Here is a 16,479-nt window from a genome sequence, read left to right as displayed (position 1 = left end):
GAGAATACAGTATTAATTATGTTTACTGTCTCAAATAACAAAACAAATGTTGGTAAATCTAGAGGGCACAGTCCTGAAGGCCATAAGTAAAAATGTGATGCAGTCATTTTGGAAAAATTATTAAAAACTGTCTGGTAAATATGATATTAGCTTAGGAATACCTGATCTTTTGTTTGCAATGTTACACGGAGATATGTCTGAATAATTACAAATGGATAAAAGCTAAAAATACTAGTAAGAAACTTTATATTTTAATGTTTATTGACTGGACTCTTGATAAAATTGCATGCTTTGAGGTATTTTTAGAATAACCACTTTTATTCTCCATCCTCTCAAATAGAACATTACAGGGTGCCCCCAAGAAGGTGGGACAATTTTTTTTTTTTTTTTTTTTTGAGACGGAGTCTCGCTCTGTCACCCAGGCTGGAGTGCAGTGGCCGGATCTCAGCTCACTGCAAGCTCCGCCTCCCGGGTTCCCGCCATTCTCCTGCCTCAGCCTCACGAGTAGCTGGGACTACAGGCGCCCGCCACCTCGCCTGGCTAGTTTTTTTGTATTTTTTAGTAGAGACAGGGTTTCACCATGTTAGCCAGGATGGTCTCGATCTCCTGACCTCGTGATCCGCCCGTCTCAGCCTCCCAAAGTGCTGGGATTACTGGGACAAATTTTAACTCACTCTTCGCATGCCCCCACTTTTGTGAAGCAGGGGCAGCACTTGCCAAAAAAGCAGGTAGCTGCCTTTGATTCGAACAAGAACAGAATGAAATTAATCCTTCACCCTTTGTCAAAGAATGCGTGTGTGCTTAACTAAATTCCTAAATCCTTTCAGAGTTAAATCTCAGTACCTGGCATAAAGAAGGAAAAGAGGATGTGTGGAAATACATGGCACATTTATATTTCAGTCAATTAATGAAAAGTGTTAGACAAAGTGTTGACAGAAACAGCAAGGCTATAGAAGCAGAGCACAGTCTGGATCTGTCCTTCCTGGTATTGTACTTCATATGGAAAATGTGGTGCCTTGATTGGAGGAGCTAGCTGAAAACCTGCGAAAGTCCAGCAGACTTTCGCAGATGAGTGACTGCATAGAGTTAAAAGCTAATCTACAATGTCATTTTGACCTAAAGTTCAAATAACATTTTAGAAAACATTTAAAAATAAAAAAAAGATGCAAGGTTTAAAAAAAAAACGATGCAAGGTTACATATGTTCTAAAATACAGGAGCAAGTTATCCATAATTAGAAATATCCATTCTGGAATAAAGGCTGGATAACTGAAACAAAAAGCAATCAATAAAGAGTAAAACACAACAATAATCAATATTTATATTGTAGGAAATTAAAGAGTAAAATCTCCACTAGAGAAAGCTTAAAGAAATAGATTATGAACAACAAATGCAAACATAAACAAGTAAGATTACATCAAACTAAAAAGCTTCTGCACAGCAAAACAATCAACAAAATAAAAGGCAACCTATGAAATGCAAGAAAATATTTGCAAACTATATATTTGACAAGAAGTTCATTTCCAAACTGCATGAGAAATTCCCACAACTCAATAGCAAAAATCAAATAACTTGATTAAAAAATGAACAAAGAACCTAAATAAACATTTCTCAAAAGAATGCATGCAAATGGCCAACAGATACATGAAAAGTTGATCAATACCACTAATTATCAGGTAAATGTAAATCAAACCACAGTGAGCTATTGCCTCACACCTGTTAGAATAGCGATTATCAATAACAAACAAAAGAGATAACAAGTGTTGGCGAGGATATGGAGAAGTGGAAACCCTGGTATGCAAAAATGTTGCAGGACTTTCTGCCTCAGTTCAGCTATCAACCAGGTTCTCATCACACGACAAGGAAAGATTAGGCACGTGGACACATAGAAGGGTGAGAAAAACAACATTTATTGGGTGAAAAGGAAAAAGACTGTCAGCAAAGTGAGAGGGATTCCTGTTAAAAAGCCGCCATCTCACAGATTGAGTCCCAGGTTACCACCCAGGAACAGGAATGGCCAGGCTTCTCCCCCTGCAAATGGTGCAAACTTCCCACAGCTTCACTCCATCCTCCCAGTGCACAGGCCACTCAGAGATTCTCCAGCGAGCACTTTTCACTTGTCTGTCTCAAAATGATGCAGCCTCTCTGGAAAACAATATGGAGAGTCCTCAAAAATTAAAAACAGAACTATCAGATGACCCAGTAATTCCACTTCTAGGTATATATCTAAAAGAATTGAAATTAGGATCTCAAAGAGATACTGTACTTCTTCTGTGTTCACTGAAGCATTATTCACAATAGCTGAGATATAGTGATAATCTAAATGTCCATTGATGGCTGAGTGGATAAAGAAAATGGATGTATACATACAACGGAATATTACTGAAACTCAAATAAAGAAAATCCTGCCATTTGTAACAACATGGATGAACCTGGAAGACATTATGCTAAGTGAAATAAGCCAGGCACAGAAGGACAGATACTGCACTATTCCACTTCAATGAGGTATCTAATGAGCTATCTAATGTAGTCAAACTCATAGGTGAATGGAGTTCAACATTCCCCTGAGTCCTTGGGGCCCACCCACACCACCCTGTGGCCCCATTTTCGCTTGTAGGGGCCTTCTGCCACAGACGTTTGAATGGAGTCGAATGGGAGTTGCCGGGGGCTGGAGGGAGGTAGAAATGAGGAGTTGTTGTTCAACTGATATAGTTTCAATCATGTCAGATAAGTAAGTTCCAGAGATCAATGCTGGCAATAGTGTACTGCACATTTAATCATCTGTTCAGGGTAGATATCATGTTAATTGTTCTTAGCATAATTTTTAAAATACCATCCAACCAGATAAACAAACAAACAAAACCAACAATAGGTTATAATAGAATAAACCATGGAAATATCATCCAGCATAAAATACAGGCTAAAGAGGCTGAAATATTGAGATAGAAGATAGAATTCCTAGAACAAAGAGAATAAATATTAAATCTAAGAAGGATAGGTTCTGTCAAGGATGGAACCAGAACACAAGAAGACACACACCAATAAGACACACTTCCAAACCTAGATTGTCTTCACCCTGCCCTCATTCACCACCATGGATGCCTCTATCATGAACGTTTTCAGCTGTAAATAGGGCCCCTTGGATGGTCCTACAATTTGGCACTGACATGGCCATTTCCTGAACCAAGAGAAAATGAAAGAAACACAGTATTTTTCACTCCAGGTGAACGTATTTTCTTTCCTCTTAGTCTGTCAGCTCTCTTTCGTAGGCATGTCATCTCCTGATGCTGACCCCCCATCCCATGCTGAAATTTCCTCTACAGTAAGAGTCACTTGTATTTTGTGCACTGTGTGTGGTATTTTCTTGTCATACTGCATCTATCCTCAGTAAAGCACCATTGCTAAAGCTGCCAACCTGTTTCATGGCTACTTAATCACATGTTACATGTTAAAAGAAAAACTGCAAACAATTGCTTTCTAACCAATATATTGTGGGGTAACATTTTTACTGGTAATCTTGTTTGTAAATTCTTATTACTAAATGGAAATTTTTTAAAAAGGAGGCCAATTATGTGACTCAGGAATCCTAATAAAAGTTTCTGAATTCTAGCATTGCCCTTATACTAAGCAATATTTGTATTTGAATTTGAATGCCAGAATACTCACTCTGGTATTCTACTTCATTGTTTTCAGAATTCATATTATATTCATTGACATAGTTTTAAAAAGCAAAACAAAACAAAACAAAAAGGCAAGTAAATATTCTCAGATAAACAGTTTGTCACTTTTATCATTTGGATGATAGTATGTTTACGTTGGTAATCACAGTTAAACTTGTCACTACACATTAGTCTGGAGGATGTGTTTTTTGGTTTCCCGTAACAAAAAACAAAAACACAAAACAAAAAACCACACTCCATTGTACTGATTAATTTAAATTTCTGAAACATGTTTCACATTTCAATGTTATAAATACAAGGTTACTCCTGTCTTATGGTATTTTTTGTTATTGTTGATGATAAATCAGGTTTTTAAATTTTTGTAGGAATATAGTAGGTCTATATGTTTATGGGGTACATGAGCTATTTTGATACAGGCCTGCAATGTGTAATAGTCATATCAGGGTAAATGGGGTACTCATTACCTCAAGCATTTATCCTTTCTTTTTATTACAAACAATCCAATTATATATACTTCTTTAGTTATTTTAAAATGTACAATAAATTATCGTTAACTGTAGTCACCCTGTTGTGCTATCAGATACTACATCATATTCATTCTATCTAACTATATTTTTGTAACCATTAAACATCCCCACTTCTTCTACCACTCCCCACTACCCTTTCCAGACTCTGGTAACCATCATTTTGCTTTCTATCTTTATGAGTTCAATTGTTACAGTTTTTAGTTCTCACAAATAAAAGAGAACATGCTAAATTTGTCTTTCCATGCCTGGCTTATTTCACTTAATACAATGTCCTCTAATTCCATCCATGTTGTTGCAAATGGCAGGATCTCATTCTTTTTTATGGTTAAATAGTACTCTGTTGTCTATTAAGTATTAATACCACATTTTCTTTATCCATTGGTCTGTTGACGGACACTTAGGTTGCTTCCAAATATTGGCTATTGTGAATACTGCAGCACTATTAGTATTACCCCATTCTCACACTGCTATGAAGAAATACTCAAGACTGGGTAATTTATAAAAGAAAGAGGTTTAATTGACCCACAGGTCCACATTGCTGGAGAGGCCTCAGGAAACTTACAATCATGATGGAAGGCAAAGGAGAAGCAGGCACCTTCTTCACAGGGCAGCAAGACTAAGTGAATGCCAGCAGTAGAAATGCCAGATGTTTATAAAACCATCAGATCTCATGAGACTTATTCACAAGAACAGCATGAGGAAAACTTACCCCATGATCCAATTGCCTCCACTTGGTCCTGACCTTGATATGTGGGGATTATGGGTATTATAATACAAGATGAGATTTTTGGTGGGGACACAGCCAAACCATATCATTCCACCCCTGCCCTCTCCCAAATCTCATGTCCTCACATTTCAAAACACAATCATGCCTTTCCAACAGTCCCCCAAAGTCTTAACTTATTCCAGCCTGAACACGAAAGTCCAAGTCCAAAGTCTCATCTGAAACAAGGCAAGTCCCTTCTGCCTATAAGCCTGTAAAATCAAAAGCAAGTTAGTTAATTCCTAGATACAATGGGGGTACAGGCATTGGGTAAATATACCTGTTCCAAATGGGAAAAATTGGTCAAAACAAAGGGGCTGCAGACCCCAAGCAAGTCCAAAATCTAATAGGGCAGTTATTAAACCTAAAGTTTCCAAAATGATCTCCTTTGGTTCCATGTCTTGCATCCAGGTCATGCTGATGCAAGACATGAGCTCCCAAGACCTTGGGCAGCTCCACCCCTGTGGCTTTGCAGGGTGTAGCCCCTATCCTGGCTGCTTACTTGAGCTGGCGTTGAGTGTCTGCAGCTTTTCCAGGTCCTTGGTGCAAACTGCTGGTGGTTCTACCATTCCGGGTTCTGGAGGATGGTGAACCTCTTCTCACAGCTCCACTAGGCAGTGGCCCAGTGGGGACTCTTTCTGGGGGCTCCAACCCCACATTTCCTTTCTACACTGCCCTAGCAGAATTTCTCCATGAGGGCTCCATCCCTGTAGCAAACTTCTCTCTGGACATCCAGGAGATTCCATACATCCTCTGAAATCTAGGCGGAGGTTCCCAAAGCTCAGTTCTTGACTTCTGTGCACTCACAGGCTCAACACCATGTGGAAGCTGTCAAGGTTTGGGGCTTGCACCCTTTGAAGCAACTGCATGAGCTGTATCTTGACCCCTTTTAGCCATGACTAGAGCTGAATCATCTGGGACACAGGGTACTATGTCTTCAGGCTGCACAGAGCAGGGGGCCCTGGGACCCACCCATAAAACCATTTTTCCCTTGTAGGCCTATAATGGGAGGGGCTGTCATGAAGTTCTCTGAAATGCCCTGGAGATATTTTCCCCTTTGTCGATGCTTAACATTCGGCTCCTTGTTAATTATGCAAATTTCTGCAGTCTGCATGGATTCCTCTCAAGAAGATGGGGTTTTTTTTTTCTATCACATTGTCTGGCTACAAATTGCCCAAACTTGTATGCTCTGCTTCCTCTTGAACACTTTGCTGCTTAGAAATTTCTTCTACAAGATGCCCTAAATCATCTCCCTAAAGTTCAAAGTTCCATAGATCTCTAGGGCAGTGACAAAATGCTGCCAGTCTCTTTGCTAAAACATAGCAAGGGTCACCTTTACTCCAGTTCCCAACAATTGCCTCATCTCCATCTGAGACCCCCTCAGACTGGACTTCATTGTTCATATCACTATCAGCATTTTGGTTAAAACCATTCAACAAGTCTCTAGGATGTTCAAAACTTTCCTTCATTTTCTTGTCTTCTTCTGAGCCCTCCAAACTGTTCCAACATCTGCCTGTTACCCAGTTCGAAAGTCACTTCCACATTTTTGGGTATTCTTATAGCAGTGCTCACTACCTTGGTACTAATTTATTGTATTAGTCTGTTCTCACACTGCTATGAAGAAATATCCAAGACTGGGTAATTTATAAAAGAAAGATTTAATTGACTCCCAGATCCACATGGCTGGGGACGCCTCAGGAAACTTACAATTATAGCTGAAGGCAAAGGAGAAGCAAGCGCCTTCTCCACAGGGCAGCAGGACAGAGTGAATACCAGGAGGGAAAATGCCAGATGCCTATAAAACTATCAGATCTCCTAAGACTCACTCACTATCACAAGAAGAGCATGGGGGAAACCACCCCCATGATCCAATTACCTCCACCTGGTCCCACCCTTTGACATGTGGGGATTATGGGGATTATTCAAGATGATATTTTTGGTGGGAAAACAGCCAAACCATATCACATGGGAGTGCAGATATCTTCTTATGCTATTTCTTACTATTTAAATCTAAGAAAATAAATGAAATTATTTAATGAACATTGAATTATATATACTATTTGTAAAATAATGATATTTGTTTAGCACACGTAAAATAAGAAGATTGCTTAAAATATGATACCTGAGCATAAGTGTCTATAGTTTCTTCATGAGATTCAGAAATAGATTTAAATTGATGTCTACAATACCACAAATTCAAGTATAATGCTTGCTTTCTTTAAAGGAGAAACAATTGTTTTATTCATCAATGTTTCCAAAATTTGAGTGAAAAAATTAACTTCAGCAATGCATAACTAGTTTAGATATTATGTATTCAGAGCTAGGACATCTAAGCATAATCTAGGATTCAATCCTTAAACAATATTCCCTCCCTGGCCTTCCTGTTTAGCTATGAGTTTCACATATATTTCAAGGGTCAGTGGAATAAAGCAGTAATATTGTATTAGTAACATTCCATCAGTATTTCTCTAAATATAGTTTAATTTTCTCATGAATTTCTGCCTTTTGGTGATTTCTAGCCCTCCAGCAGTAGTGTCAGCATACTTAGAGTAAAACAACATGAAATAGACACAAAGAATGATTATACAAAGCCCAAGTTACAGTAATATGGGAAGAATAGTTGGAGTTATGTGGGGAAATAATATTACAGCTACTTTTTAAAGTTCTGACAAATAAACAATTAACTCTTGTCACTGAAGTCTTTCTCATCCCTGGTGCCAACTGAACATTCCCAACTCCCAGCTGGCCGCCCTCTGGAGAGTGTTAGCCACACCTTTGAAATAAATAACCCCAAATACCAATTGTTACTGCTGATGGCACTAAAGCCTACAGCAAAAACCAGACTTCCCTTTACAGCTTGACTATCAAGTAAAAGAAACAACTCTAGTTTCATGAGGTTTCTAAGGGTTTAGAATACTTACAATCTTGTTCTTTGCAGACATGTTTGAAGTGTATTTCTAAACTTATATCTGTCTTTTTAAAAATTAGAAAGTAGAGTTTTTACTGGAAGCCTGTAGCACCAAGTCTGCTTTTTGTATGAAAAAGTACAAGCAATGTTTTCATGTGGAAACAAAGGCATGGATAGCCAGTTCTAAAATAACCTTAGCTACATTCATTTTGCAGTGAGTTAGAGCAGTTTCCAATGCATCTGAGGTTTCAGAGAGTTACTTCTTTTTGCTTTCAGTAAGCTAACCTTCATTTAAAGAACAGCTCAATTGTTTCTGTATTTACAGTCTCATGTGCGGAGACATTGTCTTCAACCTTTAACTTCTATAGACATCAGCTCTTACACAGTGAAGTGAATAGCACAAGGACAGCTTCCTGCTCATATCAGCAAGCAAAACAATTTGGGATAAAAGTGCCTGAGTCCACATTACTCAAAAACACTGTTTTTCCATTTCTTTTCTTATGTAAATAGAATCGAGAAATATAATGGCTATGAAACTTGGTTGAATTTGATGGATAACTTCTTTAAACCTCCAATTTGCTTTTTCAGACATTCTCATCTCATCTTCCTATTAAAATATTAATGGATATTCTTCTGTGAATTGTTATTTAGATAAACTTTTGCAGTTACTGAGTGTTCTTTGGAATTTTTATACGACTGAGTATATGTATTTCTGATTTGATCTCATCATTTCCCTGGGCTGTAAAAAATTTACTTGGTTTTAAACTTTTGTATGCATATACTTTTCAACTATAGAGTCAAGTAGAGATGATTTTTTTTCCAGCAATCATTCAAATGACTTTTTATAACTTAACACTTATATAAATGAATGCTGCCTTACGGAGATAATTTTATTGAGCTTGTGGTAGTGACTTAGTCCTGTATTTTCTTTCTTTTGTCTTTAGTAACGCATTTTATTTATCCCAATTTCCATATATTTCTTCTTACATTTTAAACATCTGTACAATTGAGATAGATCTTACAACTAATAGAATCCTAGATTAGGAAAAAAAAGCAGAATTCAATGTCAGTGGGTCTTACAGATTTCTTCCTCTGAAGGATGTTTACATTAAGACCTGAGCTTAACTGTTCTATAAAGTCATACATTTCCCCTATCATCTTATGCTGCCAGGTTAAGTTGTAATTTAAACTGATAATACAAAAATGGTGGGTCTTTTTTAAAAAAATAAAAAAGAACAACTTTCGTTTTTAGTTCAAGGAACCTGTGCAGATTTGTTACATAGGTAAACTTGTGTCATGGGGGTTTGTTGTATGGATTATTTCATCGCCCTGGTATTAAGCCTAGTAGTCCTGTACTTTCAAAGGACTGGCTTTCCTGCTGCTCTCTCTTCCTATGGTTTATATTCTCTGACTTCTTTCATCAGTTTTAAAGGTAACAGAATATTTGTGACAAATAATTTTAAATAATATGGCCAATTGGTAGAATTTTTCAAGAGTTGTGTTAGAAAGTATAAGAGTATGTTACTTGTTTTTATACTCAAAAATTTAGATGCTAACAAACCAGTTCATTTGATTTTTTTTTTTTTTTGGTAAGACATTCCCAGAGTCTCAGTCTTTTTTCCTCTACACTAGGTCCTATAGCACGGATTCTAACATAACCTATCAAAATAAAATCTCCACATATTCATAAGCTATCACCAGAAGTCAGGTAACACTGTGATAAAGCATAAAGTTACTTTTATTTTCTCTAAAAACAGGTATATTTGAGGAACATATTTATACAAATAATGGTAATAAGTTGCATATCAAAATTGTAAGATTTTAAGCAGAAAAATAATGTTGGAGAGGATGCAGAGAAAAATAAAAGACAAATTTAAAATGATTAATTTTTCTCAAAATATATGGATAGTTATTAGGAACTGATCCAACATATAAATTGTAATGTGTGATGGTTACACAGGGGTACACATATGTAAAAATTTCTTGTGCCATGCATTTAAGATTTATGCATTTTACTACATATGTAATACATCAAGGAGAAAATAGTTAAAAAAATTAGCAATGCAACATGTAGAAATACATGATCAATAAACAAATATATGCACACTAATAATTTAGTGTAAAAATAATAGTTTTATCAGTGACATATGCAATAATAAACTATTATTAGCAACATGTCAAATGACCATTATGAAGTTATTTATTTTTTCTTCATACAGTGAGATACTATGCAGCTGTAAAATTATATCATTCTAGAGAAGAATATGTAATGATATTTAAACATTTGCACTGCATATTAGTAATTATAATAATAAAAGCAAATTATAAAAATATGCATATAGTAGTATTATTTAAATTTTATAATCAAATTTATGAGTATATTAGAAAAAAGCAAACAAATTTCCTAGAAGGTATTAAAGTAACTAATGGGGCCACTGGGCTGAGACTGCTCCAGTGACTTGGTTTCCTACATAAGCAACACAAAACCCAATTCAATGCAAACAGTAAAATGAAACTTAAGCTTAACCAATCAGAAACCACCAACTAACCTCTAACTAGGGGCTTTCCACCCAAATAAGGCAAATAGCTACTTGTAGTCTCTCAAGTAATTTCCTTATTTTGGCTCTGCATTCTGCCTTTACAAGCCTGCTTCTCATACTACTGGTTTTGAGTGCTGCCTGATTCTTAAATACTGAATATCTGTGGAGTGTCTCCTTCTAACTGCCATTTCTCCTTCAAAGGAGAAAGAATATCCGAACCTGTAAGTTGTTGGGCGGAATTGGGAGTTATCGATCATGTATGGTGCTTGGAGCTCAAGACCTGAGGTTCAAATACCACCCATTACCCGAGCTCATTAATGCTAAATGAAACTGGTGTCTGGCTTTTCCCTACACACATTGCCTGATAGAGCAGTCAATACCTCTCGGAGGGAAAATGAGCTCATAGGCCAAAATAATAAAAAGTTTGAGGAACACAACTGTTTAAAAAGATAAACATCTTAGCTTCCCTTTTAGATCTTATTTGAACCAGAAATAGTACAAGAAAAGGCCCAAGGAATTAAAATTAGCTTAAAAAACAGATCAAAAGAAATAGAGAATGGTATTAACAATGTGAAACAGGAATAGAGGAATATGGAAGAAAAATAAAGAGTAGAGATATAAACTAAAAATAATGATAGCTTAAGTAAACAACACAACATAAACAGCAGAATATTGATAACAAAAGAACAAATTAGAGTATTAATCTAATATTCAGAAAACCTACTAGAGGGAAAAAGGAAGAGACAAAAAAAATAGATCATATAATAGAAAAGTTGAGAGGTAGAGTTTAAACAGAATGCTAATATCTAGATGTGAGTTCCAAAAGAGAAAGAAATGAAATTTCAGAAGAAATGAAAACAGAAATAATGGAGATTAACGTTTTAGAATTAAAAACAATAATTTAAACAATTTAGATTGGAAGACTCTTGGAGCACCAAAGGGTCGAGAAATAAAAAGAAACCAAATACCTAGTCAAATTCTAGTAAAATTTAATATCAGGTTAGATGAGAAACTAAATGCATTCACACAGACTCAATTATATATATATATAATATAAAATTATACATATAATTATACATAAAAATATAATATATAATATAAAATTATAATTATATATAATAATATATAATTTTATATATATATATAAACAAGTACAGATGATCCCTGATTTACAATTTCTTGGCTTGACAATGGTGTGAAAGTGATATGCATTCAGTAGAAACCACTCGTTAAGTACCCATACCCACCATTCAGTTTTTCACTCTCAGTATAGTATTCAATAAATTAATGAGATATTCTATACTTTATTATGCAGTGGGCTTTGTGTTAGATGCAGTGGGCTTTGTGCAGTGGGCTTTGTGTTAGATGATTTTTATTATGCTGTGGGCTTTGTGTTTGTGGGCTTTGTGTTAGATGATTTTGCTCAACTGTAGGCTAATGTAAGTATTCTGAGTATTTTTAAGGTAGGCTAGACTATAATTTTCAGTAAGTTAGCAGTATTAAATGCATTTTCAACTTACAAATACTTGCAATGGGTTCATCAGGACATAAACATGTTGTCAGTTGAGAAGCATCTACATTAGGTTAATAACGTGTTTTCCAATGATCTTCCAACTCTAGATGAATGACCAGTATGCATTAGTATTTTCAAAGTATTAAAGAAAAATAATTTACAACTCAGAATCCTATATTTGGGAAAGCTACCCTTTGTTTATTATGATTAAACAATGTAATAATTACTTATAGGCATTAATGCTTCAGAAATTTTGCCATGCCAAGACTCACAATAAAAACAGTTTTGGATGAAGTAACTTAAATAAGGGGAAAAATATCAAGGAAATATTTCAAGATTTAAGGTGGTATGTATAGTGCCAAATATATACACACTTATAATAACATTATATGGACTGAACTCACTAATTAAAAGACAAAGATTGAGAGTTTAGATTTTAAAGGTTCCAGACCAGAGATAGGTTCTTGTTTTTCAGAGTACACCTAAAGCATAAGGATAATAAAAAATTAAATTTGAAGAATGTAAAACCATACACCAGGCAGATACTAACCGAAACAAAACCACTGTAATATTAAAGCCAAATAAAATAAGGAACACCAAACACAAAACATTATTGAGGTAGGAAGGTACATTACCTTCTATTTGATAGTTAATAGAACCTGTTATTTTCCTAGGTTCTATTAACTGAAAGGATGCAGCAATTTTAAAGTTTGTGTTTCTAAAATAGCCTAAAAATATGAGGCAAAGAAGGTTGGTATAACTAAAGGAGTAAGTCCAAAACTGATCATAATTGAAACATTTTCTCTTGTTATTGACAGATACAACAGAACAAAAACAATAGAAAATATGAAATAAGAGTTAACAAGTGTGACCCACTAGCTATACAGATAAAAATAAAGGTTCCCCCTCCACCTTATTTTCAGAACATTCACAAAATTGATCAATACTAGGCCATAAAAAGTCTAAATTTCAGTGAATAGATTATTATACAATATGTGATTTAGAGAAGTAGAAGTAATAATAAACAGAAAGAAAGATAAGATTGCTTTTTTAGCACTCATAACTCAAGGAAAATATAGCACCAGAATCAACTGCTTTCACTTTGTTTTCTGTTTGTTTTGTTGTTGTGTTATCACATTGTTTCATAGCTTATGAGAATTTTTTAAATCCTCCTATTGTTTGTGTATTTCTAACTTTGTTACTTTACCACCCATTTTCCCTCCCAAAGCCCCTCCTTAAATCTCATACTGCTTTCCACTTTAAATAATATAATAAGTATTTAGGAATTTATAGTATTATATAACATAAACTTCTAAGTTTAGCATTCCTAGGTTTCCAACTTCAAAACAAAGAAAAACAAGCAAATCAAACAAAACAAAGCAAAAGCTTGGTGAGTTAAAGCAGTTACCTGAGTTAGGTAGCAACATAAATAAGGCACTAGTAGATATTTATAACTGAAACCAATAATGAGGAAATTGGAACATTTACAAAAATACAAATTTAAAATCTATACTTACATAGTTTTTAGTCTCAGATTCTGAAGTGAACGACAAATTAAAACAAGAAAATTGTGTGGTCATGATACATGATTTCCATGATATATGCTTAGTTAACTTAGTTAACAAAATAGCTTCCACTGAACACGATAGAGTTGTAAATGGAACTGAATAAGAGTGATTTGTGCTGCTGTGCCTCAATGGAATTACTGAAAATTACTCTTCTTATCCTTTGTTCCTAACAGTTTTTACTTTACTTTTTCATTGCCAGCTGGAAGGAAAATGGGTCTACAAAAATGACTCTTAGAAGTAAATGAGAATTCATTGAGGAACATTGAGCGTTTTTGGATGGTAATTTGCTTGATTAGTTGCAAACAGCATATGTGTTCATGTTATTCTTAGATTTCTCTTGTGTGTACTTTCAGACATGTATCTTTTTTCCCATATGTTTCTTATCCTTATCCTTTCTTCTCCTTGGAAGAAAAAGGTTGCCTATGACAACTGAAGTTATATTTTTAGTTCATTTATATTATTTGCCCAAATATTCCTTTCTCTTCCAGAGAGAAGTGGAATGTAACCGAAATATATGCCTGCATCAGCCAGATGTCATCTTCTCTTCTCTCCATTAAAAGCTGTAGTTGACTTTTTAAGGATCCATGCCAGAGACCAGAGAATATTTAAGCTAGACTTCAGTTAAAATAATCTAGTTTTACTCAATCCAAAATGTCAATCACTTTTCTAGATACACATTAAAAACACTTAGACACACACACACACACACACACCAACCTGTGGACACACACATATTTACAAGGAAACATTTTTCAAACATTTTTCAACAGTTTCAACATTAAAACTTAATTTTTGAAATCAAGACTATCCAGAAAATCTAAGATATTTGTATTCACAAGCAATTATAGTTTAAACCTACTTTGGCTTTTCCTGTTTTTAATCTCAGTTTTTCATAATGAGAATACACACCATCTTTAGTTTAGGGGATATGATTTCAAATCCATTTTATTTTGTCCACATTTAATTATGTTAATAATATTCTCCATTAAAATAGGATCCTACAGATTCTATAAAACCGTAAATTAGAAAATGCATCACCCAGAGACTCTTTTGGTAACATATGTAAGATCCTTGTGGTAGTCAGCAAGCTACTTTTCCTCAGTTTCAAATCTTGTCTGCTATATATTGTTTTGGGATGTTGTGGTTGACACTCTACCAATCACATTTTTTTATTTTGCCAGATAGCTCCAACCCCACCAGTAGGGGGTGGTAGAGAGACGGGGTAGGCTGAAGAAGAAAGAAAGGAACTGTTCATTTCTGATTGCTTTCTGTCTTATCAGTCACCCTTTAGGGTGTTTGTTCCCCTGGCAGTGGCAACTTGCCAATTCCCCCACCCCCCATTCCCTGCCACATTTTGAGAATCAACCTGAATATGCTTCTGTTGGTGGGCTCTCTTCCTCTTGCAGCTCAATCCCAGCTCCACGGGGCCTCTTCTCTAAGCTTCTGCAGGACCAGTATTAGCCCAGCAGGTCCTCTCCCTTGGGATCTGAACCAGCTCTACAGAGGTCCTTCTTCTTCTTTCTTTTCTCCCTCTTTTCTTTCCTTCTTTCTTTTTCTTTCTTTCTTTCTTTCTTTCTTTCTTTCTTTCTTTCTCTTTCTTTCTTTCTTTCTTTCTTTCTTTCTTTCTTTCTTTCTTCTTTCTTTTTGTTTTTTTGTTTGTTTGTTTTTGTTTTTGTTTTGACGGAGTTTCCATGTATGTGGAGAGACCTACATAACAAGGAAAAAATTAATTTAAAAATCAAAATTACATCATTTCAGGGACATATTAACCATTCAACCTTTCAACCACATAGTATTTATAAAATGTAAAAAATACATTCACATAATCCAGTGTATTTCTAGTATCAAGGCCTGTGACTTTCCTCACCATGACCATGTTGTTCTTTTTTTAAGCTTTTTTTGAACATTTATTTTTTCAGCTTTACTGAGATATAATTGACACAAATTATATATATTCACGGTGTATGATGATGATTTATGTACATATACATTGTACAAGGATCACCACAATCAAATTATTATAATTAACACATCCCGCAGCAAACATAGTTACTATTTGTGTGTATATGTGTCCAGTGAGGACAGTTAAGATCTACTTTCTTGGTAAATTTTGTGTAAACAATACAGTATTGTTAAGTATAATTAACGTGATAATGTTAGATCTTTAGAGCTTCATCATCCTGTAATTCTTTGTCCGTAGCCACCCCAAATCACCAGTGTTGATAATTCATCAGCCATCTAATCCCTGGCCATGCCATCAGCGTCAGGAACGTACCCTATGAATAGAAACTAAACATATATTGTATAATCAATTCAGTTGGTGTTAGACATGCCAGACAGCATGAAAAGGGGCAGGCATGGAACTCTGGCACAAATGTGCATACGCAGAAGAGACTGTTAGTTGCCTTCCTTAATAAACATTTCCCCCTTATTCTTCCTAACAGCATCAAAGATGACAATCTTCTCAGGAGTATGAGTGTATATTTCTTAGATACACTTGAAGCTAGGTTTAATAGGAGTTCGAGACCAACCTGGGCAACATGGCAATACCCTGCCTCTAAAAAACATTTTTAAAAATTAGCCAGGCATGGTAGCATGCACCTGTGGTCCCAGCTACCTGAGAAGCTGAGGCAGGAGAATCATCTAGGCAGAGAAGTTTGAGACTGCAGTGAGTCGTGTTCATGCCACTGAACTCCAGCCTGGGTAACAGAGTGAGACCCTGTCTCAAACAAAGCAAAACCAAACCTAAGTTGTGTTTGTGAAATGTAATCAGGAATGTTATGTATATTTTCAGGGTGTTTAATTGTAGGGCAGTGAATGAGAATTATGCTCCTGGCTAGGAGAGATTAGAAAGTAGTAGAATAGCATCTGGGCTGCAAATTCCTGTAAAGTGCCGATAAGATACAAATACAAAATACATAATTGCAGTCAAGAGCTACTGAGACAAAAACTGGACTAAGACTTAAAAAAAAAAAAAATGC

The 16,479-nt window shown here is 35.4% G+C and overlaps 1 long non-coding RNA gene across 1 annotated transcript in view; it reads right to left on the bottom strand.

Annotated features, from left to right (window-relative positions):
- Positions 1-1,923: 1,923 nt before the first annotated feature.
- The window catches only part of LOC115893852, a 359,383-nt gene continuing 344,827 nt past the window's right edge, over positions 1,924-16,479 (bottom strand). Inside the window, exon 3 of the long non-coding RNA XR_004053873.1 lies at positions 1,924-2,144. This is a non-coding gene — a long non-coding RNA (uncharacterized LOC115893852). The remainder of the gene's footprint in view (positions 2,145-16,479) is intronic.

Source organism: Rhinopithecus roxellana, chromosome 2 (assembly GCF_007565055.1).
Source record: "Rhinopithecus roxellana isolate Shanxi Qingling chromosome 2, ASM756505v1, whole genome shotgun sequence".
Classification (NCBI taxonomy): domain Eukaryota; kingdom Metazoa; phylum Chordata; class Mammalia; order Primates; family Cercopithecidae; genus Rhinopithecus; species Rhinopithecus roxellana.
Note: the sequence above shows the minus strand (reverse complement) of the source record. Positions and strands in the feature narration are given on the sequence as shown.